The sequence below is a fragment of the Phalangium opilio genome, unplaced genomic scaffold (assembly GCF_054372755.1).
Source record: "Phalangium opilio isolate 3A_F unplaced genomic scaffold, DU_Popi_V2 ptg000354l_1, whole genome shotgun sequence".
Taxonomy (NCBI): Eukaryota; Metazoa; Arthropoda; class Arachnida; order Opiliones; family Phalangiidae; genus Phalangium; species Phalangium opilio.
The window spans coordinates 729254-755221 of NW_028324229.1; the positions used below are offsets into that span (position 1 = coordinate 729254).

General features: G+C 37.4%; 1 long non-coding RNA gene across 1 annotated transcript in view; it reads right to left on the bottom strand.

Annotated features, from left to right (window-relative positions):
- Window positions 1–3304: 3304 nt before the first annotated feature.
- LOC149602641 (uncharacterized) overlaps window positions 3305–25968 on the bottom strand; it is a 34189-nt gene continuing 11525 nt past the window's right edge. The window contains exon 3 of the long non-coding RNA XR_016377795.1: window positions 3305–3495. This is a non-coding gene — a long non-coding RNA (uncharacterized LOC149602641). The remainder of the gene's footprint in view (window positions 3496–25968) is intronic.

The window sequence follows — 25968 nt, forward strand, 5'->3', positions numbered from 1 at the left end:
AATACCACCATTTCTAAAGAAGCAATAATGAGCAACAGCCTTTATTTCAGTTCAATTCGTAGTCCAACTAGTAAAGTAGTTCTTAAAACTTCGTATGAACAGCTAAAGAACAACAAGTTGGGAAAACCAAAATATTACCTCTCCGAGTCAAGAGGTCTATTACTACAAACTTATTTACCTAGATATGGAATTATTTCTCTTTTTTGAAGTAAAATTTACGAAATATTGAAGCAGTATTCCAAGCATAGCGAATATACAGTAAAGCAGACGACATTTTAAATCCAATATGGATAAATCTTGGACACATGGAAATCAGTCAATGGGGAAAAGAACAGGAAATGAAGTTTACGCTTCAGCTGTTTACCGCATATACTGATAGCTACATTCACAACTGGTTTGCAGTGTAAACACTGTCGTCTCGTCTCACCTCAACAATATTCTTAGTTTGCCAACATGAATGTTAACGTTAAATAACATCAAAGCTAAATTGTAGCTAGACGCACTAATAGTGAATGCGCACCATAAAGAGAATAAAAAGTCTGTAGCTACTACCCGTTTACCATTAGCCCTTTTACTATTCTAATTGCCACAACGATCTTTTCTTCTTTTAAAAAATCTTAACCTCATTATTTAAGAGTGTATTTAACTTTCGGCTCACTCTGAACCGTTGATGTCTCTTCATTTCAGACACGAAAATCAGAGCCCAAAGTTTGCTTCACCTCAGGCCTCAATGATTTACTCTTTGTTTCACTAAGCCTATTGTGGATAATGCTTGATATACCCGCCGGAATCTAGATCTTAGTATTCTTCATAAAATCACTAAACCAAGGATTATTCTATATACAGTTGTAGTATAGCTTAAGTAATATATAAACAGCCATTTCAAATAACAATATTAAAAAAAATCCTTGGAATATCAAAATGAAACAGAGCTTTAAAGCTACAAAAATACTAAATGCATCGTAATTACGAAAAAGATTTCCACATATTCACTTTATATTATGAAAACAGTGAATATTAAGGTTCTGTAGGATTTCTTAACACATCAAAACAAAGCGAACTGCTAACTCGGCGCACTAGTGTGATAACGGACAGACAGACACAGACAAAAAATAGACTGCTTTTTAACTCTTTCCGTATTAATTTTGAATTGAGAAAAGAGATTATCTTAAATATTAAAATAAATATAATTAATATTTAATATTTTCTTCGTTAGTTGTTCGCCTTATTGAGCGTTATATCGTTTTAAAAAAGAATAATTAAACAACCTTGAGAGACTTGACTAATATTGACGTTTGAATTGAAGGATATGACTGTTGTTTCGCTTTACTCAAATAGGTAGTATATAAAGGATTCGAATCGCAGCTGTAGATAAGAACATCGCAATTGCGTGAACCTTGGAGGAAGACCCCTCCATTGGAAGGCTAGACGTTTCTCGTAACCCTAGCCGATCGCCGCGTATATCTTAACCTTAAGGATGATGGTGGTGTTAGAAGCCAGGTGTACAGACTGGTGTCCATGTGGGATGGACAAAAACAAAGACCAGAAGATGGTGGTGTTAGAAGCCAGGTGTACAGACTGGTGTCCATGTGGGATGGACAAAAACAAAGACAAGAAGATGGTGGTGTTAGAAGCCAGGTGTACAGACTGGTGTCCATGTGGAATGGACAAAGACGAGAAGGTGGTGGTGTTCAGAAGCCAGTAAGTACAGACTGGTGTCCATGTGGAATGGGCGAAAGACTAGAAGATGGTGGTGTTTAGAAGCTAGTAAGTTCAGACTGGTGTTCATGTGGGGTGGACAAATGAACAGAGTTGTTAGACAGGCAATGGAGTAATAGCTTGTAAGTGGAATACACTTTCCGGGACTGTAAATGCGGTCTGGAAATTGAATACACGTTTGCTCCGATTTGCAAACTGCACACGCGGTCACGTGGGTGTAACAACGGACAGACAGACACACACACAGACAGACAGACACACACACAGACAGACAGACACACAGACACGTCGAAATTAGAACCTCTCCGTGACATACGTCACTCGGAGAGGTAAAAATCACCCACCGCGTGTCCAAGCGCCATAAAAATCGACGCAACAACAAATCGTATAAAGTCGATTACAGAAAACAGAACAATGAACCAATAAACTTTCTCCCCCTTAAAATGTTGCGACAATAACGGATATGGATTGAAGCTATAAAACGGGCTGCGAAATGGGGAAAAACCTTATGCTTTAAAGTATAATATTGATTATAATTTTTGTAACACTAACACGCAATAACAACATAAAAAGGAAATTAAGAACAGAATTGATTTCATGTTGTACATCCAATTGAAAAATCAATGCAAATTTCATTTAAACTTAATTTAGAAAACGCTTGTCGAAAATCATTAAAACTAGTTTTCTGATATTGTTAGAGTACCTAATTTGAGATAGATTTATTACGGGTAAAGATTTCCTACGCCTAATTTGAGAAAGAGTTGTTATGAGTAAAGATTTGCTAAGCCTAATTTGAGGTAGAGTTGTTATGAGTAAAGATTTACTAAGCCTAATTTGAGATAGAGTTGTTACCAGTAGAGATTTCCTAAGCCCAATTTGAGATAGAGTTGTTACCAGTAGAGATTTCCTAAGCCTAATATGAGATAGAGTTGTTACGAATAAAGATTTCCTAAGCCAAATTTGATCTACGGAATATTTCCGAAGCCTTGGTCAACAACATTTCAAAGTAAAGAAAGGGCATTATAAGAGTTTCCAATTACATCCAATAATACTAACAATTGGGAAGTGGGTGTCCAATGTTATCCTTAAAAGAAATCGGTTCTGAGAATTGGATTAGGTTCGGATTTACAATCCAGATTTGAGAAAAAGATACTGGATCAACCTCTCTCAACCGACCCAGGAAGTTTTCGTAGCGCTAGTCGACTGTGGTAGCCCCCATCTGACATTACACTGTCCGAATCTCCACTAAACACCTCAATAAGGTTAGTAAAATGACCATTGAGGTTAGCGAGACTCCGGTTGACCAAACGGATAGTCTACAGATTCAGTCAGTAGAACTACCTGGACCTAGGAATGCTACGTTTCAAGATATCTACGAGAAAAGGTGCCAACCTTCTCTTACATCAGAAAACCTTCCTGAATGGAAGTTCTCTACCTCGCTTCTCTTTTTACTAACTCTATTGATCCCTGTCGCCATAGAAACCAAATTATTTTCTTCCATCATAAAGAGGGGCGACTCGTAAAACCATTCTAGTTTCTCTACACTTTAAAGTACATCTTGCCATTTAGGCTTAACGAAATTACGAATAAACCGCGATAGACTCATTTCGAAATTACAAAGAAAATCAAAGATACGACTTACCAAGAGAAATGCGAGTATATTTTGGATGAAAGGGTTAAAATCTGAGGGAACGGACCCCGAAAGAAGAACTCTTCAGCACGGGGCACCCACCAGTTACCTTCCTAGTGACGCAACAGAAGTTTCGGGTAACAGACCTGTTGAAAATAGAAACCTGTTAGCTGCTTTGACGGGTTTTACCTACACGATAAAGCTTCAAGTATGAAAAATAGCGTTCATGAACTATACATACATTCTATAGAAAAATATAATACCGTCTCCTATTTTCGATTTTAAACAGGAGAGGTGAATTTACTTTTTTTTTCTTTCTTGTTAAAGAAGAAAACCCCAAAAAAGTAATAAAATTCTTTCGATAGCATTGTTTCGTTTTAACGTAATATCAGTTTTCAAAATGCGTCAAAGGGAAGATTAAATAGGGCCCGTTAAAGATTTTAAATGGTAAGACATTGAGAAGTGTCTGGCAGACTTTATACTCCCTTTAACTTCACCGTCTTTTAAAAGCTTAAGCGTGTCGTCAAATTTCCAATATCAACGTATACTCAAAAAAGACACTGTCTTAATTAAAAATTACTTCCAAATTTGTTTGCAAAATAATTATCTGTACCAAAACATCCTCGCTTCTAACTTGCCTTTTCTCAATCTAACCACGGAAATGAAATCGAATCTAGAGAAAGCATCTGATACCATTAAAAGCGAATGTAAAATTTGGAAGGAGAGATGCGGAACTTTTCTAGCCCTAATCTTGAATATCTCAAGCCAAGGCTTAAGTCATTCAATTTTGGAATCTACACAATAAGATGGAAGAGTTGGTGATCAACTTCCGGGTTCTGAGAAAACACTTTTAAAAGTGCGAGCGAGTCTTTCAGAAACGGAAGTGCATTCGACCAAAGTAATCAAATATTCAGTGTGTTGCGACAACCCTCGACATGATTAAAGAGAAAACCTTCGCTGAAAATACATTTGGGTATAGAAGGCCTGTATATGTATAACATACAATCTTGGTCCGTTCCGAACTCAATTACACTGCCAAGTGTCACGACTGCAAAGTCTTCCAAAAACTATAGTCAGGTGTTATACTAACATTACTTTGAAGTTTGCGTGTGTTGGTGGCCGACGACCTTTTGATAACTTAATTAACAATAATTAAATAATGTAGGTTATATTCTTATATTTCAAGGTAATTTTACGGTATTACTTAAGGCTATCTACATCCCAAATCCCAAATGAGTTGGCGTGTGAAGCTTCGGAGAAATACGTAATTTAATTCATAATACTATGCACTTAAACATAAAAGAACTAAGGTAAATGGTCAAAAAGAGTCACTTAGTGTACAATAAATTAAGTTATATTATAAGTGGCTTTTAGCCATTTTTATTATATAAATAAATACCTTTTGATAGATGTCTCTTTCAATGTTACATGATATTAAAAATGTTGCTGCCCATATAGTTTTATATATAGCTTTTCCCTGTACACCAGTGTATTGCAACTGCGACGCCTTTACAGGCGTGCTTCTAAAAAAAACTTTAGACTAAATTCCTATGCACCAAAACCCGTATAAATTAATGTTTTTATATTTTAAGATTCTGATTGAAGCACAGCTGATCTTGATCTCATTTAGTTCGCGCCAAAAAACTCTTCGTTAAGACTTGGTTACTATGTTTTTACCCTCTGGCATCAAATTTAATCTAATACGGATTCTCATCAGAATAAACAATAAAAATCCTTCAAAAAATCTTCTTGGTGGCTTGCAAATTAGGGTGTGACTACGATCTCGTTACGTTCTTTCTAGCGAACGTAATTGGCTACGCTTTTCTATCGAAACAATGTAGGAAATTTTCTATTATAACATATTTCGCTCTGAGGTTTGTTTGTCATAAAAAGTTGACGTCTGGTATAATTATTTATTTTTCAATAGGAAGTAGGTAGTCTAAGAAAGAGACAGACTGTTAAAGATAAGATTAAAAAGAGATAAAAATAATATAAGAAAAGGTAAGGTGGTGGTAAGAAAAAGGGTGAACCTCTAGGATTGGTTAGACGGTAGTACCAAACAAGGTAATTCCGAATCACCTAGGGCACTTCGTGCGGTTTTTTGGGGGGTGATTACGGAAAAAAAACCCTTCCCATCTTAAACCCCTAAACTTAACCACCTTCCGATTCCAATCGATGCTTGATCTATATCTTCCAGGCAACCATTTCTTCTTTTTCTAGATACTTTTTTTCATTTAGTTTGTACGCTATTGTATTCCGAAATTCAGCAGTAGATTGCCAAGAAGTTAAAAATGATTGGATGAACGAAGAAAGACTTAATAGCCAACAGTGCCTGATTATCCGCTAGGCACTGTAGGGCCCCGAAGCTCAGGGGGCCCTCGATGGTCAGCCTTAAGCTCTCAGCTGTCATATTGCAGTGGGCCCCCGAACGGCTAGTGCCTATAAGGGCCCCGAAGGTGTTAATCCGGCACTGTTAGCCAAGAATTGAGCGACAACTTAAAAGCCGGCATTAACTCAGAGATCTTTTCCTAACCGAGGGGTTTATAATCTATACTTCAGGTACATATTGACAACATAACTTTGCTGTGAATATACTTTTGCGTCGAAAATTCTCCTCTAACTAGGCGAGATTTTTAGGGGCAAAAAAAGAGACCCAGTAACATCAGTAAGGAGCTCTTCAAAAATGAGAGTTGCTTCCATCTGGAGAGAGAGAGAGAGAGAGAGAGAGAGAGAGAGAGAGAGAGAGAGAGAGAGAGAGAGAGAGAGAGAGCAAAAAAAAAAGTCGTCCTTGTTAAGACCTAGGGTTCAGCCTGGTTTCGCTAATGAGCAATTGCAACACCTTCTCAAAAAGTAAAAGTTGCGGTACTACCTCAAGACATGGTCTTTTCTATCAGTTATTATTGGATAAGGCATGCGCAAAGCTCAAATCTCAGAAAAAACACGCGCAGTTTGGAAGGCGTGATTAAAATAACCCGTATTTCAACAACAAGCGATTTAAAAGAACCATCAAAGCTGATAGTTTGTAGTTCAAACTTGGTACAACTTGGAGATGTATTTTATTTCCGCGATAACGCTTATTTTCAAGTACCAGTAACTTCTTTTTGATGTGTCCAAGTATAGGAAAAAGCGGGGAACTGAAAGCTCCCGGCTAACAAGTTTTTTTTAATGAGGTAGAACCGATGGTAGAGCGTGACAGTACATGTACCAAAGCAAGAGACAAGCTCAGTTTAATAGTCTAGGATGGTACCGAGAATATTTTCCCGATTCTCAAAACTTCCTTTTGATCAAAGACGACTACGTCTCATGGCCTTTGATCCAATTTTTAGATTATAGTAAGCTAATATTGAATATTTGAATTTTCCCCTATAAAGAATAAATAATAAAAGTCGATAAATTCAAAGTTATAGAAGCCCTTCGCAACTACCTAAAGGTTGGTTTTCACAGTCGAAAAATTTTTTTCAACGGTTCCGTGAGACTTTGGTCAGTGAAAACCAGCCTTTACAGAAGTGACGCCCAGTTTTCCCATCCCTTACATTATTTATAAGACCCATGTTTAATCAAGTAACTTTGGTTTAATATACTTTTAATCCCTGAAAATAATAAAAACAGGTATATACAAAATGTATCCCTTCCTAATTAGCATTCATAGTAATACCTGATGTAAAAAAAAATAAAGAATAACTATACAATATAACGTCACCGGAAATGAGACAGAGGCCCCGGCATTAATTAATGGATTGGGCGACAATAATATCGATGCATTATACATTAAACAAATTAGATACACCGGAAGTGACGGTGCAGTGCGGTATACACTAAACGGATATCGTCATAAAATAATACAGGTTCCATTTTTATTATGATATACGATGATCGTTAATTTAGATATAACCAAAAAAATAATAATAAAAATAAAAATTAAAATTAAAAATATACAACACAGCCGATAAATCTAAACCCAATTAATTTTACCCTAACTACTTAATGCTTTTTCATTGTCCTGTTAAAATAATCGGGATTAATTTAATTTAGCCGGGATATTTTATTAAAAAAAAATAAAGCTTTTAAAATTTTCCTAGTAAATATAGAGAAGCATTGAATAAATTAATTTGCACGCGCTACCTGATAATAAAAGAGTGCGGGAAAGATCAGGCGCAAAGAGGATCAGAGATGAACCCTGTCGTTAGGCATTTACATATTAATTAGTCTTAATAGGCAGAAGAATTAATCCTCAGTGATTTTTTTTATCTACACCTTTCTTTTAATAATTTTCTCCGTATATTTCGAAGGCCCAGCACGATGTATGAAGAAGAATTAAATCGGACAAATGCTTTGAAAAGGATGGATTGTGATAAGTCTAGCTCTAGAGAACCTCTCTCTCTCCCTTTCTCCATTCTACTCCTGAATAATTACATTATCAAAGGACAGTTCGCATGGGCTTTTTCGATCCACTCACGCAACGTTTAATTTCAAATACAGTAAGGTATTTAAATTCTTGAAAATTATGCCTAATAAAATCAGGGAGAAATTAGGCAAGATAATATAGGGGCAATTTGTCTAGATGATGGCGTCATAACTGTGCCACGTTAAAGAGATCTGTAGCACCATCTTAAAGGCAGACTTATACGCTAACCTCTTTAATATTACAACGAATTTAGGTAGTGGTTACCTCATATTTAGTACTTTTGTACAGATACATAATTTTACCTTGTTATAATTAACCCTATGATGGGAAAGGTAACTTCCAGCTGGCACTAAGCTACCATCGAAATGGTCTATCGCGAGAGAGAGAGAGGCAAGGTATATTCAGATCCTAATCACCTGGACTTACAACGATACGAATGATGGTGTGAGCTCGAGGGTGCGTTGAGGACGTAGTTTAATACCTATACTCTCATTGCACAGGCTTAACGACGCGTTCCATTTGCTTCTTGACACTCTCCCTTCTTATCTACTAACGTTACAAGCTAAATTAATAGCGTAGATAATACTAATCCTGGCATCAATACGCGGTACAAGATCACTACAGAGTTACGTTGAAAAAATCATTTTTTCTACGACGATGACTGACGCGTCGACGTTTAAGCCGGTTATTTTTACGCCTCGATATTTAATAACGGTAACGTTTCAATTTCTTATATCAAGCTATCGTTGAAACAGTCCTGTAATTATGCTTTACGTATCAACCTAAGTGTTTAGCGAATTCAAAGTTTGGTAAGGTTACAAAATAGCTTTGATTTTCAACTGTGACCATCGATTTTCCTGGCAAGCGCGAAGAATTCGATTGGATAGGTTAATTGCAACTACCGCCATTTGAAATTGTACTAATTCTTGGTGGAGGGTTTTTTCCTATCTCTCTCTCGAGCTCGTTGTGGCAAAGGCTTCGCGCAATCTAACAAAGTAGATAAATACGAAGTTATATCTTAAAGTCAGGGAGAATGAGGTAAGAAGGAGAGGAAATGATGATGCGGCAATGAAACTCTCCCAGTGTACCTCGCGCACGCCCCTATCCTAAATTCGGTAGGCGATTGTTAAGTGCTGCCACCTAGCGCCATTGTATTTGTATGAGGACTAGCTTCTATTTTTAAGACAGAGGGGGGCCTCCTTCACGATTCCGTACTGTACGACCCTACCTAAACGCCACTTAGGATACTGGGAAGACTTCGGTCTCGTCGTTACGTAGGTGGGGGTACAGAAGCAACGTTATAGGCAAGGGAACTACCACTCCATACCTCTCTCCTTCAAGCTTAATTTACTCAAAACTAAAGTCATTTAGAATTTCCAACCACCAAACCGTAGTAATCTTACTGAGATTTTATTTCTGAGTTGATTGAAAGTTGCGCGCGTTCTAACTTCCGCTTTATTTCCTTCCGAAATGAAACTACCTACACATACTTCCTGATGAGTTTTCTCACCAAGATTGATGGAGTATTAAAAGTCTTTTTAACCCTTCCTCTATCCTTACATTTCCTATAAAATAACACTTTGAAAAGTTTTAATCTTTTTTATTTCAGCTTCGTTTTCTAGTTTTAGTAAGAGATTGCAAAACAAATTATTCTTTTTCTCGTAGTTGCTTTTGAATTAATTTGAATTGAATTGCTCAATTTCGTGGTAGTTCTATTGGAATAAATTTGCTATTTTCAAAGTTGAATGTTTTGCAAAAGTTAGACACATCTTTGGCTTAGTTATTTTAAAAATCCCTTAATTAAAAAATAATTTATTTTAAAACCTTAAAAGCTTGGATTATCTCTGATGTACGTAGAAAACACGTTTTAGGCGGCTTGAATTAAGCCCCCCTTTTAAGGTGAATTCAAACTGCGTGAATTAAGAAGTTGGTAGCGGCACTAGGGCGAAAAGCACCTTAAAGAAACCTCTTTAATTATTAAAAACCAAAATCTCTTAGTTAAAAACTTAATGAGGTGACACCTTGGAACTTGAAGAAAACCGTATATATCCATTTCCGAGATGTAAATAAATTAAGGTACCCAGACACTCTAGAAAAGTTCAAAGTAAGTTCAACTTAATTTATAATTCTATATTTTAGAAATGGAACGAAAAAATTAGAAATACTTTTATCTGTAATAAAAAAAATTATGACAATTTCGTTCAATTAACTTCTACTCCCATTTTAAAAATAGATAAACGTCAAATGAATCACAGTGACTTTAGTTTTATGACGTCGTACATCTGGGGCTAATCAAAATAACTCCACGAATACAACAAACCAGAACAAACTGAATATAAAGGAAACTTTATAACCGTTCAATCAGAGCATTTTTGGTAAAAACGATTTCAAAATAAATAAATTTAACAATTATTTAAAAAACTCGTACGGTATAAGGGATTTTGGTTATAAAGTGCCTTTGCACGTGTAGAATGAATGCACGAATAAGGCCTATATAATGCTAGAAGCGTTTATAGACGGCGTTTTATGCCGTTGCTTGGTAACCGATAGCTAGAGCAAAATCGGAAAAGTATGGGGTTGTGCAGGAAGGAACACGCTCCCAGGTATCCTTCAAACGAACCCTATTCGTGGGTAACTTGGAAAAGTTGTAAGACTTTGAGATTGTACTACCCATAGCCTCATTATTATGGTAATATAAAGAACCCAAATACAACATGAGAACGTTCAACGAACTGTGCTGAAGTGATTTGATCTTAGGTTTTTTTTTCTCCACTATTAAAGCGAGTCTCGGCTGTGGTTTAGTTTAAACAAACGCCACTAGATGCTCCCATAATCGAGGGGTTGAGTTGACATGCCCTCTAAGCTTAGCAAAGGCTAGTTTTAGCTTCGAACTCATGGACGAGTTCCAATTGGCTCCTGCCTTTGGAAAGGTAATATTTCAGCCAGAATGTTAGGGGTGCCACAGGAGCCGACATTTGCTTTAACAAACACTTGCAACGCATTTCGGTCATATTGGTAGTGCAAAACATATGAAGCCAAATATGCTTATTTCTACGTTCTCAGCTGTTATATGGGTTCTTAATACACATGTCCTGAGTCTCAGTTTGAGTGTAAGATAGTGGAATTAACATAGCAGGTGTGATTAATTTTCACTTCCTTATCAATTGTCTCTCAATAAGGATAAAAAATATTGAAGCTTCAACAATTAAAACTTCAGCTTAACTTTACGGCACTAACAAGTCCGCGATTCCCTGTACAAAGGCATGGATGGTACGGAGTTATTGATACCTCGAGTGATTTGCGTGAATGAATTCTCCATCGATTTATGGGATTACTTCCTCCAAGTTCGTTAGGTTTATGGGAAGAATTCGTATATAGTAACAAACTAAGTATTTTTAAAAACCTTCGGAAGCTATTAGAATTTTAGCCACAGCAGGGTAAATTTATACAGGTATGTTTCAGGGGTGCTTTGGGTCTTTTAACCAAAAGGACTCTTTTGTGCGATGCTTTTAATTAAAGAGAGCCCAGGGACAGGTATAGTTGTATATAGTCCAGAGACTTCAATTGTTATGGTGAGCTCGATTTTTCACGCAAGTACTTTGGCTGGGAATTTGGTAAAACACAGAGAGATAGAGAGAGATCCTTCTACCTGAATTAAAAGTACTTGCTAAGCCTGTCTATACGAGGATTTGAAATTTACGAATTAATTGTACAACAATTTGACTGAAATAAATTGCCGTGAGTGTATAGAGTTAAGAAGTGTGGAGTTTCTTGTAAGTGGACTAAGCTTTTCATTAAAGTTTTAACTAAGATTTAGCGTCTCTCTTATACAAGTGTTTTTACAACAAAATTTAATTGTTGGTAACGTTAACGAACTTTCAAGTATATACGTATATAAATCAGTGTTAAATGTAATTAAACATTTTGGTTCCTTATATTACTACGTCATTTATATTCAACTAATCAAGGGACACTTAAACGAACATCATACCTTGGCCTTTTTCCAAATATAAGAGGAAAAATATTTAAAAAAAATGGTCTCTTATTACAAAATAAATAGCATTTAATTAGTCTTAAAAACAATCAAGGACTACTGCGCATGTCATGGTTTAGTGGCGTCTGCTAGCCTGAACCTCTTACCCCTACGGGATTGGTTGAATTCTCACCGGCTGAGAGAGGTAAGGGTAAGAGGTTCGGGCTAGCAGACGCGATTAAAAAAAATCAAAGCGAGCTAGCTCGAACCTCTTACCCTCTAAGAGAGTAACGGGATTGGTTGAATTCTCACAGGCTGAGAGAGGTAAGGGCAAGGTTCGGTGTAGCAGACGAATCTAAAACAATGGCGGATGGCACAGTAGTTCTGGTTTTTAAGACTAATTAAATGCTATTTATTTTGTAATAAGAGATCAATTAATTATTTTTTTATATTTAGAAGAAGGCCGGTATTTTAAAGCATAATGTTACGTTGCCTGAACTTTTCTTTAATTAGACTCGATACTCATAAATATTTCTATAGGACTGTAGATTTATGAAAACACGCCATGGTGACACGTAAAACCACGTCGTCACTCGCCTAAACTGTTACCATGGTACAAAAAATCTCTTATATGTCAGGACTCAGGAACCTAAAACACGGTTATGAAAGGTCGACTGCATGCGGATGACATGGCATGGCGTCACCCCTCTCAAACATCCAATAAACGCGATGGAAAATTATTGACCGATACACACACACCAAGTGAAGTTAACGGCGAGAAAAAGACCGTCAGAGTTTCGGCAGAAAAAAAAAATTGGTTTACGTTGCTAGTTTTCAGCAAGGTATATGGCAACTGTGAAAAATATTACGGTAGTAAGTCGAGCGTAGCACGCAAACTTTATAAAAGAGCAAAAAAAAAAAAAAAATGTCGGATACAACACCAAGTATTAATAAAGGACATGGTCTATATCTCTGGGACTAGCAACATTGCCTTATTATCGCGTGTAACACCATGTGCATAGAAACGCATGGAATATATACTATGATACTTCGAGAATTGGGCGGAGCTTTAAAGGAAAGAGTCAGGTAAGTCTTTCTCTAAATATAAATGAGAAAATAATTGATCTTCTATAACAAAATAATTAGCATAGATTTAATTAGTTTTAAAAACGAGGATTACTATCCCGCCATTGGTTTGGTGGCGTCTGCTAGCCAGAACCCCTCTTACCTTACCCTTGCCTCTCTCAGCCTGTGAGAAATCAAAGAGGGTAGCGGCTTTGGCAAGACATTTTTCGTGTTCTCGCTTTTCAAGAGGGCAGAGAAAGATGCGCGCGCGCACCGGAAGCTTGGAGGTAAACCTTCAAAGCGAGAACACTTCACCCAAGCCTTCTACTCCCCTTCTTACTACCCTCTTTGGAGAAATCAACCAATCACGTAGGGGTAAGAGGTTCTTAATAGCAGACGCCACTAAACCAATGGCGGATGGCGTAGTAGCCCTCGTTTTTAAGACTAATGAAAAGGCAATTATTTTGTAATAAAAGATGATTCTTTTTTTAATATTTTCCCTTTCATATTTATAAAAAAGGCCGTTCTTTTAATGTGTTATGTGTAGAAACGGGATCTTTTCCTTTGGATAATCATTTGCGAGACCGGGAAACGAAGATTTCAGGTAACATGAAAATGGAAAGGTATATTTCGAGAACGGAGAGCCAACGTTTATAATATTGAACAAAATGAGAGCGTGTCCGGTACTTTGATTGCCTTTATGGTATAGCGTGCGTAGGGCGAGGCAAGGCGAGGGGCTTCGTGAATTAGAATCCTTTGGCAGAACACGATAACTCGGGAAATGTTCCGACTTTTGTTTACACACTCAATTACAAAGCCGGCCGCGCCGTCGTTTTCGAATTACGGGAGAACTCGAGCGTAGCACCACCACACCTTATATCACGAGCTCCTTTTTTAACCTCCCATAACGTATACTAAAACTAATTTGACTTACATTTTTTTCTACCTCTCTCTCCTCTCCCCCGAGTTGGGCAAGGCAATTAACATTTCCTCTCGCCAAGAACAAGCTTAGGCTTAAGTGTAAATTCCTAACAGGTAATTCGCCTTACATTTTCTCCGAAAAGCCAATAATTTGCGAGCTCGTTTTGGTTTGCATTGCAATATACCTTCTCTCGCAAAGTTAAAATGAATTTTTACGAATTGCAATTATCAGGGTTCATGGAAAAAAAATTGTTATTTTCGAAAATGAATAAAAAGGCTTAATTATTTTTTAAAATAATGGAAAATATTATTTGTTAATTCCCTATAACAATGGACGAAATAAACCATATTGGAAGTCGTCAGCTCGGTCCACAGAATTTATTGTCATTTTCTGTTGAGTAATTTTCTTGTATTGAGAACAAAAGTCCCTTCAAAATTGCATTAAATACACGTTTGTCTTATTTAATATTGCTCCATGATGTCATATTGCTAGCAGCCAATGGAAACGGCATTAGACTACCAATATTGACGTCACGTACCCGTATCTAGCTCCTCCCCTCTTAGTACCACCAAGAAGTGATATTATTATTAGGGAGAAGGTATAAATTCGCCACGTTTCCAACTTTATCTCCAGTCCAAACGTATAGTAGGTCCGGAGTTAATCCCCGCCTCTAAAGTACAACCAGCATCGCATTGGTTGTTGAAAACTCACGTCAGCTCGACGCGAATGACGAAAATTACGTATTTTCCGACTGAGGAGAGGCGAAGTAGCCCTGCCTCCTTTTACGTCCCCCTTGTATTTTGAAAGGGGGACTGGGACTATGGCGCGCGAATACTTAGGCATCTTATACCTTCTCCCTAATAAACTAGACATCACTTCTTGGTACGTACCACACTATGTCTTCCAATATTTAATAGCCTTGGTTTATTTATCGTTAATTCAGTAAAACTCTATTGGAAAAGATTGATCATTTTATTTCAAAATTATCAACTTATGGTTTCGCCCTTCGCCTTGACGTCAATTCTACGACAAAACGGAATAATACGGTATAAAACTGAAATTAACTTTCCATAATTTCATCGTAAAAATGAGAGAATACTCTCCGAGGGTGTCGAAGAAACCTCGCGTAGGGAGAACAAATGTGCAGAAGGTTAAAAGAGAACGCGAAAAGATGGCGGTGACCCCTGTTTAAAAGATAATTCCGCCCTCGTTTTAAAAAACAAATCGCTTACCCACGCCTATCCTCTTAACAACTACAACGAGTAGACATTCGCCCAAGAAATTCGGTAATTTGAGAAGATATCTTTCTTCGACATATACTTTTAATAGGCGTAACCATGTGATAGATTGCCAAATAATTTTGTTCCTATAAGCGGAAGAGGCTTTGGTAGTATAGTTGTGACAAAATTTTTACAATAAAGAAAAGGTTTTTATATTCAAATCATTCTTTAAGAACGGTCCCCGTGTAGTTAAATTCCCTTAAAATAAAAGGAGAGGTTTCACCTGTAACGCTACTAAAACGGGTGGCAGTGGGGAGCCAAAAAAAGAGTAGTTTCCGCCGCTTCCATAGTAAAACCCCCTCCTATACCGTCTCTAAGCTGTTGCGCCCCTGTGTATACACCTTTCCCGCTCGACTTCCTGTCCTAGGCTTAGCGTCTACCTTCCCCTTAACTCGGAGCTCTCCCTCAATACGCGAGCGGACGATAGCGTTTTAAGGGATCATCCATAAACACTCGGTGATACATATTTCAACCATTTCGAGCCGTACGTACCAAGCCCCTCCAGTAATTGAAATTTGCCCAGGGTTACCAGTATACCGGAGAATTGGAAGCTTTTACTAGCGAGAAGGGGAACGGAGAGAACAAATATGTTCAATTCTTTTCACGTGATAATTTGTAACACGATCTCATTCTCCTCGGGGGTTCCCAATTGGTGTAAAATTAGGCGTGACGTCATGTAGGGCAGGTCCCCCGGTAACCCCGGAGAAGAAGTGGAGGGGTAAAGAGAGGAACGGGTGGAGGTGAGTAGGGGGTACGACGCGAGTAAGAGGGGACGGAAACGGGGAAAGAATTAAAGGAAGTTAGAGAGAGAGGAAGAAAAGAGATGAGGGGAAACATGCAACAAATGAACCACACAAGAAGTCTAAGATGCAAAGACTTTTAACAACGTGCCTGATGTACCGTATCATTACGCAACTTTTATTGATAAAACAATACAACTTCATGAAATGCACTCCTGATTTTGCCGTCCGTTTCTCATGTACAGGGGAACGTTAGCTACACTGCCTGGCTAGCTTTTAGCCTAAAACTACACTTGCGAAGTTGGCATCCCAATAAACATCATAGACCCGTTCTTAACCCCTATTGTACATTGTAATTAAAATCTCCTACGTGATAATGCAAACTATTGCATCTAGCAAATATCCGAGCATAAGGTTGCGGATACGAGGTTCATTTTAGCACCCTAGACACCCAGTTCACTTAGGGAAAGGGGGAAAGGTAAGGTTGCAAAGCGAAAGAGAGGAACCGAAGAGACTTTGTAGGTGAGAGGCCAGGTGGGATCGCCCCGCCTACACTTTCCCGTAACTGCGCGTGCGTCCCTGACAGATCGAAGAGTTACACGTGCCGTGTGCCAGTGTCTCCCAGCAAAAGAGCCGCCACGGTGTTGAAGCGACCAAGTTCTCTCTGCCTCTCTCTCTCTCTTTCTCTGTCTCTTCTCCTAACCCAACTTCCTTATTTTCCACGCTGAAGTCATCCATGTACCATCATACACCACGGCGCGAACGAAGGAGAGATTGCGTTATAAATTTTTTTGGTCACGACTAACCTTCATCCACCGATTCCTCGTCGCATATGGTGACCCGTCACTCGACTACGCGAGTCGTGGTCCATAAGAGTCCCGAGGTTTCAGCCTACCCCTTTGGTTATACGCGATTACAAACCAAAAGAAATCGCCAAGTCGGAAATGTCGAGGAGTTTATATTTAGAAATGAACCCTTTAACTCAAAAAACTTCGCTAGAAAATTCCTCGCGTCGGTATTACGGCAGTATATTGCGATAAGCAAATGCAAGAGAAACTTTCGGGTCCTTAAAATAGACGATGAGCTTATACGTCTCGCTTACCCTGAACTATATCATCCAGGACAATCTTGACGGATATGTACATCCCAAGATTTGACGTATCTTTACTCGCATTACGTGGACGCCAACATAAGGTAAGCTTTATGTTTGTGGTTAGTGCTTAACGTTATGGAACGTACTTGATGTACTTAGTACGGAAGGTTTTGCAAGAGAATGGCAGCAAATTGAGGACTTTGAAGGCATAGTAGGATAATTGAGCAACTACCTTTAGCATTCTAAACAAATTCGAAGTTATCTTTGGGTAAAATTTACAGGCTCAAAATCAGATTCGGAAAAAAAAATCTAACTTTATGGGTGCATGAATTTGTTAGATAAAGATATCCAAATATGGTCCGAGAAATCAATTGATATCGCCTAAAGGATGATACAACTCATCTTTAAACCTTAAATGGGTTTTCAATTTCATTATAACTCGTCATAACCGAAGCTATAGTCATCAGGGTGAGGTTACAGTTTAGAAAATTCTAGAGGGTAAGCGTAACCATGGGTAGGTTCAATTTTCTTCGTTAACAACAAACCCACGACTGTATAAAGGTGTGCGTCGGTTATTTTGAAGAAGCAAAAGCGAAAAATTACATTCCCTCTCCATAGCCGCAGCTATAGCTCTCTACCTTTTAGAGGTCTTAACCCATAAACCCGCGCGCTTAAAGGAGAAAATGTATAAGTACTACGCCCATGCAGGAAATGATTATACGTGTAGAAAAAACATCGCTACTCCCTCATTTTCAACTAGTTTTTGGCCAAATAGTTTCTGTACTAAAAATGAAGTTATTTAATTGCCCCATGAATTCTTACAGAAGACATTAAGAAACCAAACGGCCATCTTTACACAGGAAAATATATTGTTTCCCATGCAAGATTCGTGGTAGATTTAATAAATTCTTAAGTTGTACTAAGCATCAAGGTAGCTTTAAGTAGTTACCAAGTTTTCTTTTATTACGAAAACCATTTTTTTTATGCCGGCGTTTGAAGTAAGAATTTTTTCTTAAGAATAGCGTGATTTGCGACATTTAAAATTAGGTAATTTAAAAACGTATCTACAACTTAATAAAAAATAAATACATAATGGGATCTGTTAATCGAAACATCTTTCTTGGTTTTATAAAATAAACTTCAATTTACGAGCTTTTGCAAAAATTAAAGTAATTAAAACCAAGCTCCCATTTGTAAGTTTATAATTTAACGAAATTGGGGAGAAATTTTGAATCATACGGCGTTTAATAGGGAGCGTGTGCGTCGTTCACTATATAACGAAATTATTTGAATTATACGTTAGAACGGAGTTTTAAAATTTGTAATTCAAAAGAGTCGGGTCGGGTCGATCGTCGAAAAGGGGTTCACATTGAAATTGAAAACTAAGCACCATCAATCGCTAGGAGAACTCTTAGTATCCCCGAGCCAAAGATCTAATTAAAATTTAAGAATGCATTAATTGTAAGTTTTCGAGAGTTTCGTCAAAGATCAAACAAAATTTTTGGTTTAATTTCAATATAAAATTTTAAAGGGGAAATCCCGCAAAAATCTTAAGATTAATGAAACACTCTGAAGTTAATTTACATCTGATATCGTATACAGGGTGTTTATGACAAGTCTGCCATATATTAAGGGAAGGTTTTTAGGCGATTTTGAGACGAAAATATAACTTCTATCTCCATTTTGCCGTCCGGGCCATTGTTTTCGAGTTATGATTTGATGGAGTGTTTTAGGGATGACCCCTTAATTAAATTAACATGGTCTTTCAGTTTCTTAGTTAAATTTAAGGAATCATCCGTAAAATACTTTGACCAATCTTAACTTGAAAACATTGGCTCATAGAAGTCACATTTTCAACTCAAAATTACCCATAGAACATTCCCCTTAAATTATGACTCATATCGTATTCTTATATGATCGTACCAAGGCGCTAAGTACATTTTATTTAAAGTTAAACTCGTTAAATATTTAGTCTGAATTGATATACCGAAGAACAGTTTGCATTTACCAGCAAATACCCGCGATTCATCACCAATTAAACTTTCCAAAATTACGCTATCACAATAGCAGAATAAGTACAAGAAGCCAAGTGACGCAAAATCAATCTCCTTCCGCCAAAAACTGCACTACTACTATAAATTCATAGTATAGCTGATAAAGTTCCTCCGAATTTTTATCTTTCAGAAATGGTGCATTTCTATCCAAGACCCGAGCGTCTTTAGTCAATATCCCTATAACGCGTTTATATGGCGACAATATTCGCCTCCTTTCCAAAGTGAAGTGGCGCGGCATTGCCTCATTTATCAAAACGGTCCATAAAAGAATGAGGAAAAGAATACCTTGTACCCCAGGAAAAAGGGGTTACCCAATCCCCAAGAGATCCCGCGCGGAAAAGCACGAAACTTAAAAATAGATTAACAATAAGTTATAAGATACGCTTAGGTAATGTAACGTATACCCATATTCGTCCTTAAGGTATTGAATCATTTGATAATTTTCAAAAATATTGACTTCTTCTAACTTGGAGAATGAAGAAATAAATCGAAAATAGATGATGAAACGTACGACGAGATATAACGAGTCCCATATGACGAGATTCGCGCTTCCAAAGAAGACACGTATCTAATCCCTTTCCTATATTCCGCTTCTCTCTTTCCTCGCACGTTCGACTAGAACTTCTTTCCCGCTAAATAATTAATTAAAAACAAAGCCACAAGCACCTTTTCACAGGGAATGAATGCGACGAAAAAGAATTACGTTTCACTATTTTTCTATAACTTTAATATAATATTTTTATCTCTCTTCATTTCTAGGCGCGAAGAAAAGGTGGTATACAGGGTGTATTTGATAAGTCTGCCATCCATAAATTAAGGGGATGTTCTTTGGATGCACGATTTTGAGTCGAAAATGTTCTGTACTTCTATCGCCATTGCCCTAAGGGCCACTGTTTGCGAGTTATGATAAAAACGTTTTAGGGATGATCCCTTAATTAAATTTGAAATCATGCATTGTTTAGTTCAGTTTCATAATTAAAAATTTAAGGGGCCATGTGTAAAATACTCAAATCTTAACTGGAAAACAGTGGCCTGGACGGCAAAATGGATAAAAGTATTTTTAACACCGCAAACAAAGATTATTGTTTTACTTTTCCAATAGAATGTCGCTTAAAACTTTACGCTTTTGGGGATGAAGTGCGAAGAAAGATTGGATAGGTGTGGGGGAAGAGACTAGGAGGGGCGTCAAAAATTTCATTTTTAAAGAAAACGGAAATGGAATATTTACAATAGGGACTAAAGTAAAGTAAAAGTTTGTACAAGGATGCAAGCTCGCGCTGGCGCTCGCTCACGCTCGGTGTTTGACAAGGATCGTCGCCGCAGAGTGCGAATTTTTCTTTACATTTACATCAAACCGTTAAACAGCCCCGAGAGATAAAATACTCTCTTCTAGAGATTTAATGGAATTGGAGAAGGGGTTTTGGGATAAAAGTTTGATTGAATTTTTTACCTCTCTCTTCTCTCTCTTTTTCTCCTACGCCCCCATACACCCATCAGATTAAATTCGACCCGATCTCATCTGATACGAACAGCAATCAAAAGATTTTTGTTTGATAAAAAAATTTATAAAATGTTTCCTTAAAATTTAAATTTTTAGATAATTTTTTTTTAGTTTTAATTGATTCAGTCCACCTTAAAATTAATTTTCAATAAGGTGACATTTTCTAAGATTAAAAATCAATCACTTTTAATAAAAGATTGTTGTTTGATAAAAAATTTATAAAAGTTTCCTTAGAATTTAAACTTTAAGAGAATTATTTCAGTTTTAATTGAATATGTCCACGTTAAAATTAATTTTCAATAAGGTGACATTTTCAAAGATTAAAAATCAATCACTTTAAATAAAAATTAGATTTAAGGTAATAATTTTGACAAATTGAGTTTCTACTTTAATTTATGAATTTCGGATATTTGAATGTAATTAGTGATAAATTAAGTTTACCATTATGCATGGATATCTAATTAAGAGACTAAATCTTCATCACCGAATAAGAATTCGGGCTCTTTAAGATAAGTTTGCATCGGAGTTCATAGCGAGTCTAATCCCTTAGTAAGTGTAATCGTATTAAAACGTCTTAGCGCATTTACTATAGTAGTTCTCTTGACAAAATTATAGAATCATCCAGTTAATCTAATCACTATTACTCGATATATTAATTAAATTAACTCAATATTAAAGAATTGAATCGCCCCGTTTCACGCGACATACATAGATTAATAATTTTAAAATTTAGAATCATATATTCAATTTAAGTTTATTTTTGAAGTTGAATGAAAAAATCAAAGCGAGCTAGCTTGAACCTCTTACCGCCTACGGGAGTAATTACGGGATTGGTTGAATTCTCACAGGCTGAGAGAGGTAAGGGCAAGGTTCGGTGTAGCAGACGACTCTAAAACAATGGAGGATGGCGCAGTAGTCCTCGTTTTTAAGACTAATTAAATGCTATTTATTTTGTAATAAGAGATCATTTCTTTTATTAAATATTTTTCCTTTTATACTTAGAAAAAGGTAGTTATTTTAAGGTGTAATATTACGTTACTCGAACTTTTCCTTTAAAGAGTTTCAAATTTAATGAAAAGTAATCAATAACCTATTTATTCGATGGCGGACGTCGAGGACGGAGCGAAAACTTTGAAGTGGTACCTTCCGATTCCTTGCCATATTTACATAGTTCAGACCAGGATCGAAATACCCCACTACCGTAGTTGATTTAACTTATCAAGAAGTTCCCTAAGTCAAACTTTACAGTAATTGCAATCTCTTGGTGAGACGTGACCTTAGCCACCTCACGCTCGTAGCACCAACTCTCTCTTCCCCTAATTAGAAATTTTGTCAGAAGGGTCCGGGAGGAAAAAGATCGGCTTCCCTAAGACAAAGCGTCAGGGGAAAATCCTTACCAGGCCCAAACTATCCTTCTAGATGGTATGGTTAATAATTGTTTACGATTAAATTCTTCCGTTCAAACGTCTATACCTTTCATTACATCTTACCTATTCCATCTACGAAAATTCTCGCGTATATTGATTAACGCGAATTTGGTTCCCCAATACTCTCCTTATTGCGGAAGAACCACGCAGTATGGAGAACTGCTCTATTAAATATTATTTTAAATTTGTCATTTCTCAACAGCAAGGTAAAGTTCTAACTAAACTATATCGACTACGCCACCATGGTCCACTGTCAAATGAGACAGTATACGTGGTCTTTCGAGTGCGAAGTTTGAGCATCGAAGCAAGAGGGCAATCTGACAAGAACTCGTCCATTTTCCCGCCCAAATTAAAACGGTTAACTTTGGGGCCAACTCAACTGTGGGAATTTCCTAATTTTCAGCCATCACTTGGTTCGAAATTTTATTTCTTTTTCCCCATTCTTCTATACGCGATCCATGATATAACGTCACTTAAATGCCGGTTAGGGTTTCGAGGCAGACGAATAAATGATTTTCAAATATCTGTTCGTTGTCGTCGAAACCTGGACTGAGTATTTCAAAAAATGCAGCGAGTTTAATAACGCAATCAACTTATACGAAAGAAGAAATTAAATTGAAAAAAATTACGTGACGTTACAGGAAAACAGAAACATTTCAAAGAATGTTTATCATCAAACAAACGTACGAATTAAGTGCTTTTGGGAAACTTCTTGATACCTCTTTTTAAAAACACCCCCGGAAGAAAATCGGCAAGCCAAAAAAACACCCCCTTGGTCTTCTATATATATGTTAAACTGGGATAAATTGCCCGGATGTCCTTTTTTTCATGCGGGAATAAGAAAATAATGTTAAAATGGAAAGCGATTGACAGTATTAAGGCCCAAAGACTACCTTTATTGAGGAAGCTAAGGCTCGCTAAGGCCATAGTATGGGTTCTAAAAGTGTGTCCGGCCTTACCATAAGTTCATAAGTATTGTTCCATAAGTTTGTCACTGGTTACTGAGAGCTTGCCATGAAGTGAGTGAGGTAGGTCATAGATTCGAGGTAAAGCGACGTGTGGTGAGGCGCTGCCAAACGCTTAGCACAGACCAAGGAAGATGGAAATAGGGAAGTTTCGTGTAACGCTAAAAATCCCGTTTTCGGCGTGGATGTGCATGTGCACACTTTTCTCGCGCATCGTGCTCAGGATAGGCGGCACTACTGGTTTCCAACCTAGACTGCGCAGTTCAAACTAACGCCGAATATAAGTCATGTGACCTGCTACATTTCGTGAAGAGAGATTCCTATACTGACCAAATTTCGCTATCTCCATGTTAATTGCACAGACTAAATAGAAAGATGGAAGTACTGCAAAACCGCGTGTAGTCAATTCTAGCTTGTCGTTCCCGAACTAGCTCTCACTATCTCTAACATTGCGAAGTATAGGTGGAGTCATACTTATGGAGCATATCTTATAAACTTATGGGCTTACCAATAACCGTCGGGGTAAGATTGGAATATATTCAGTTGCTTTTGGTGAGGCTGTAAACGTCGAGGATCGCCTTTAGCGGCGGGTTATTTTCCTTAACCGCTAGAAACACGATAAGGTAAAGGCCCCCCCGGTTGAAAGTATTTTTTTTCTTGAGAGTGGGATTTTGTTTAGATCAGAAGTAAATAGCTTGAAGAGATTATTCGACTCGGAACTATTAGGGCATACATGAATAAGTACAGCGAAATGCGCGCTAGGAGATATTACGCGTTATAGTTTCCGTTTCAGGTACTGGCAATGATACGGACGGTGTGCGAAACAAGTACTTGGGAAGTTCTTCAAGAAGCGAAAATTGACCAGGACAAAGACACTGAACCCGTAGTTTGTACACCTTCTTTCTTTCGGAAGGAAAAATAACCAGCAGGTGGGAAAAGGCCCATAGAAGCTAGTGTCTCCAATAAAGCTAACCAATGGATGGACAAAAAGAGTAGACGCGATACAAGAACGAAGGAAGGGACACGAAGACACGAGAGCGCGAATTTACGAGGGCAAAAACCGACCAAGTGAAGTTTTCTATACATTTTCTCCCAGCCAGGCTCGCACCATCCGGGTAAGAAGAATAAATTGTTGTATTTTTCTTTTTCTCTTCTATACCCGTTTTGTTGTTGGGAAGAGATAAATTTTTATAACTCGACGCATTAAACGAACACGATCGATGAGAAAGACTCTCAAAGTCGACCCTGCGATAAAACTGACATAGTTCTTCTCCCCCAAACCCTTACTATCATCTCCGCTTGTGTGTTTTGGCGCCTCACCTTGCTTTTACCAGTAACCTACCTACATACCTACCTAGCTAGCTCGCTCTCTTCGTCGATTTGAAAAAGCTCCAAAATGGTGGATTTATGTCCATTAAGTTTGAACTTATATTTTCACGAAAGGAAAATTGCTATAAAGGGTATAGAAATAAGACTATATATACCTTGAAAAGGAAAGTCGAGAAATAACTAAGGTTTCTTTTTAGAAAGTGTTATTTACGCAATCTCTAAACCATCGTTGACTTTAACCATTTTGGGTATTGCCTCTAGGCCTATATCGACTGAAAGGTTGAATTTAAAGGTTCCACTTGGATTTTTACGAGGAAGGGTTAGAGATGTCCTCTACTAAAAACCCATTGATTTAAGACAATGGATAAAAAACTCTCCTCGGACCCATGCACCCTTAGAGAGCGACGCCTAAAGTCACAGTAAAAGTCGAACATGGTACTGCATATTTAAGTTCATTTAAGTACAGATTAAATCTATTAACTAGTGTTAGCAAGCCATGCACATTTTCGATAGTCCTGGTCTATATTGGAGTAACGCCGGCGCTGAAACCATAGCACCATTTTCTGTAGGTGCAATGCTGCCAGACACTTTTCTGTAGTATAGACTGATTGTCGGTTGGTATTCTTTCCGTTTTCAGATACAGAACATGCGAAAAATTATATTTTCGTTTGTGGTGAACATTATTAGGCTCAATTTCGAACACTAATTAAGTTAATTGGAAACCTCAATTTCAAAATGTGGATGAAAATAGAAAAACTTAAAGAATACTTCAAAGATGCTGAAATTTTTAAATGTAGTTCTCTGAACTACGAAACAGACGATAATCAGTTACCAAAACCATAGCTCACGCGCTCACGAACGTGATCGAGTTAGCTATGGCAAAACAAAATCCCTCCCTCAATAAATGGCGGCCGATCACGTGATCATATTTTTTCCCGCGAGAAGCACCACAAGATATGGCGCCAAAATGAACTAACACTATGGAGGTTCAATCTTTCTTCCTTCGGATTAGTTTTCATTTTAAAAGGAAAGATGATTAGAGCTTTAATCAAACAAAAGCGAATTTGGAACATCCTCCTATTATCTGTTTTTGTATTTCAGACCCTTTACATATTTTTCAAAACCAAATCTCATTTAATTACTTTACAGTCGTATTGTTTTGCATTTTCAATAAATTAATTTATTCTCAAAGGGTTCGTTTTCCCATACCGTATAAGCGGAAGTTCCAAATTACTTTTAATATATTCATAAATTTTATAAAAACGACGGCAGAGTTAGGGACCCTTCCCTTGGCATGCAGTCAATAAAGTTACGATGTATTGATACAGGACATCGTTTATCATACGGCGATACCTGCCGATATTAACAAAACTTTCTATTTTACGGTTGACTCACTCCGTTAATGTATGCATTACGATTGAAAATGACCTCTACGCATCAATGATTATTATAATTTGAACCCCTATTAGTATAACAGACATCGGAGGGCGTTTAACATATTGACACCGGTGTTTTTTTTCCTCCACCGAATAAAGAGCAGTTTACAAAGATAAACCAAAAAATAATATTGTATCAAGAAGTGATATCTAGTTTATTAGGAAGAAGGTATAAATTCGCCACATTTCCAGCTTTATCTACAGTCCAAACGTAGGTCCGGAGTTAATCCCCGCCTCTAAATTACAACCATCATCTTATTGGTTCTTAAAAACTCACGTCAGCGCGACGCGAATGACGAAAATTACGTATTATCCGACTGAGGAGAGGGGAAATAGCCCGGCCTCCTTTTACTTCCCCCTTGTATTTTGAAAGGAGGACTGGGACTATGGCGCGCGAATACTTAGGCAACTTATATCTTCTCCCTAATA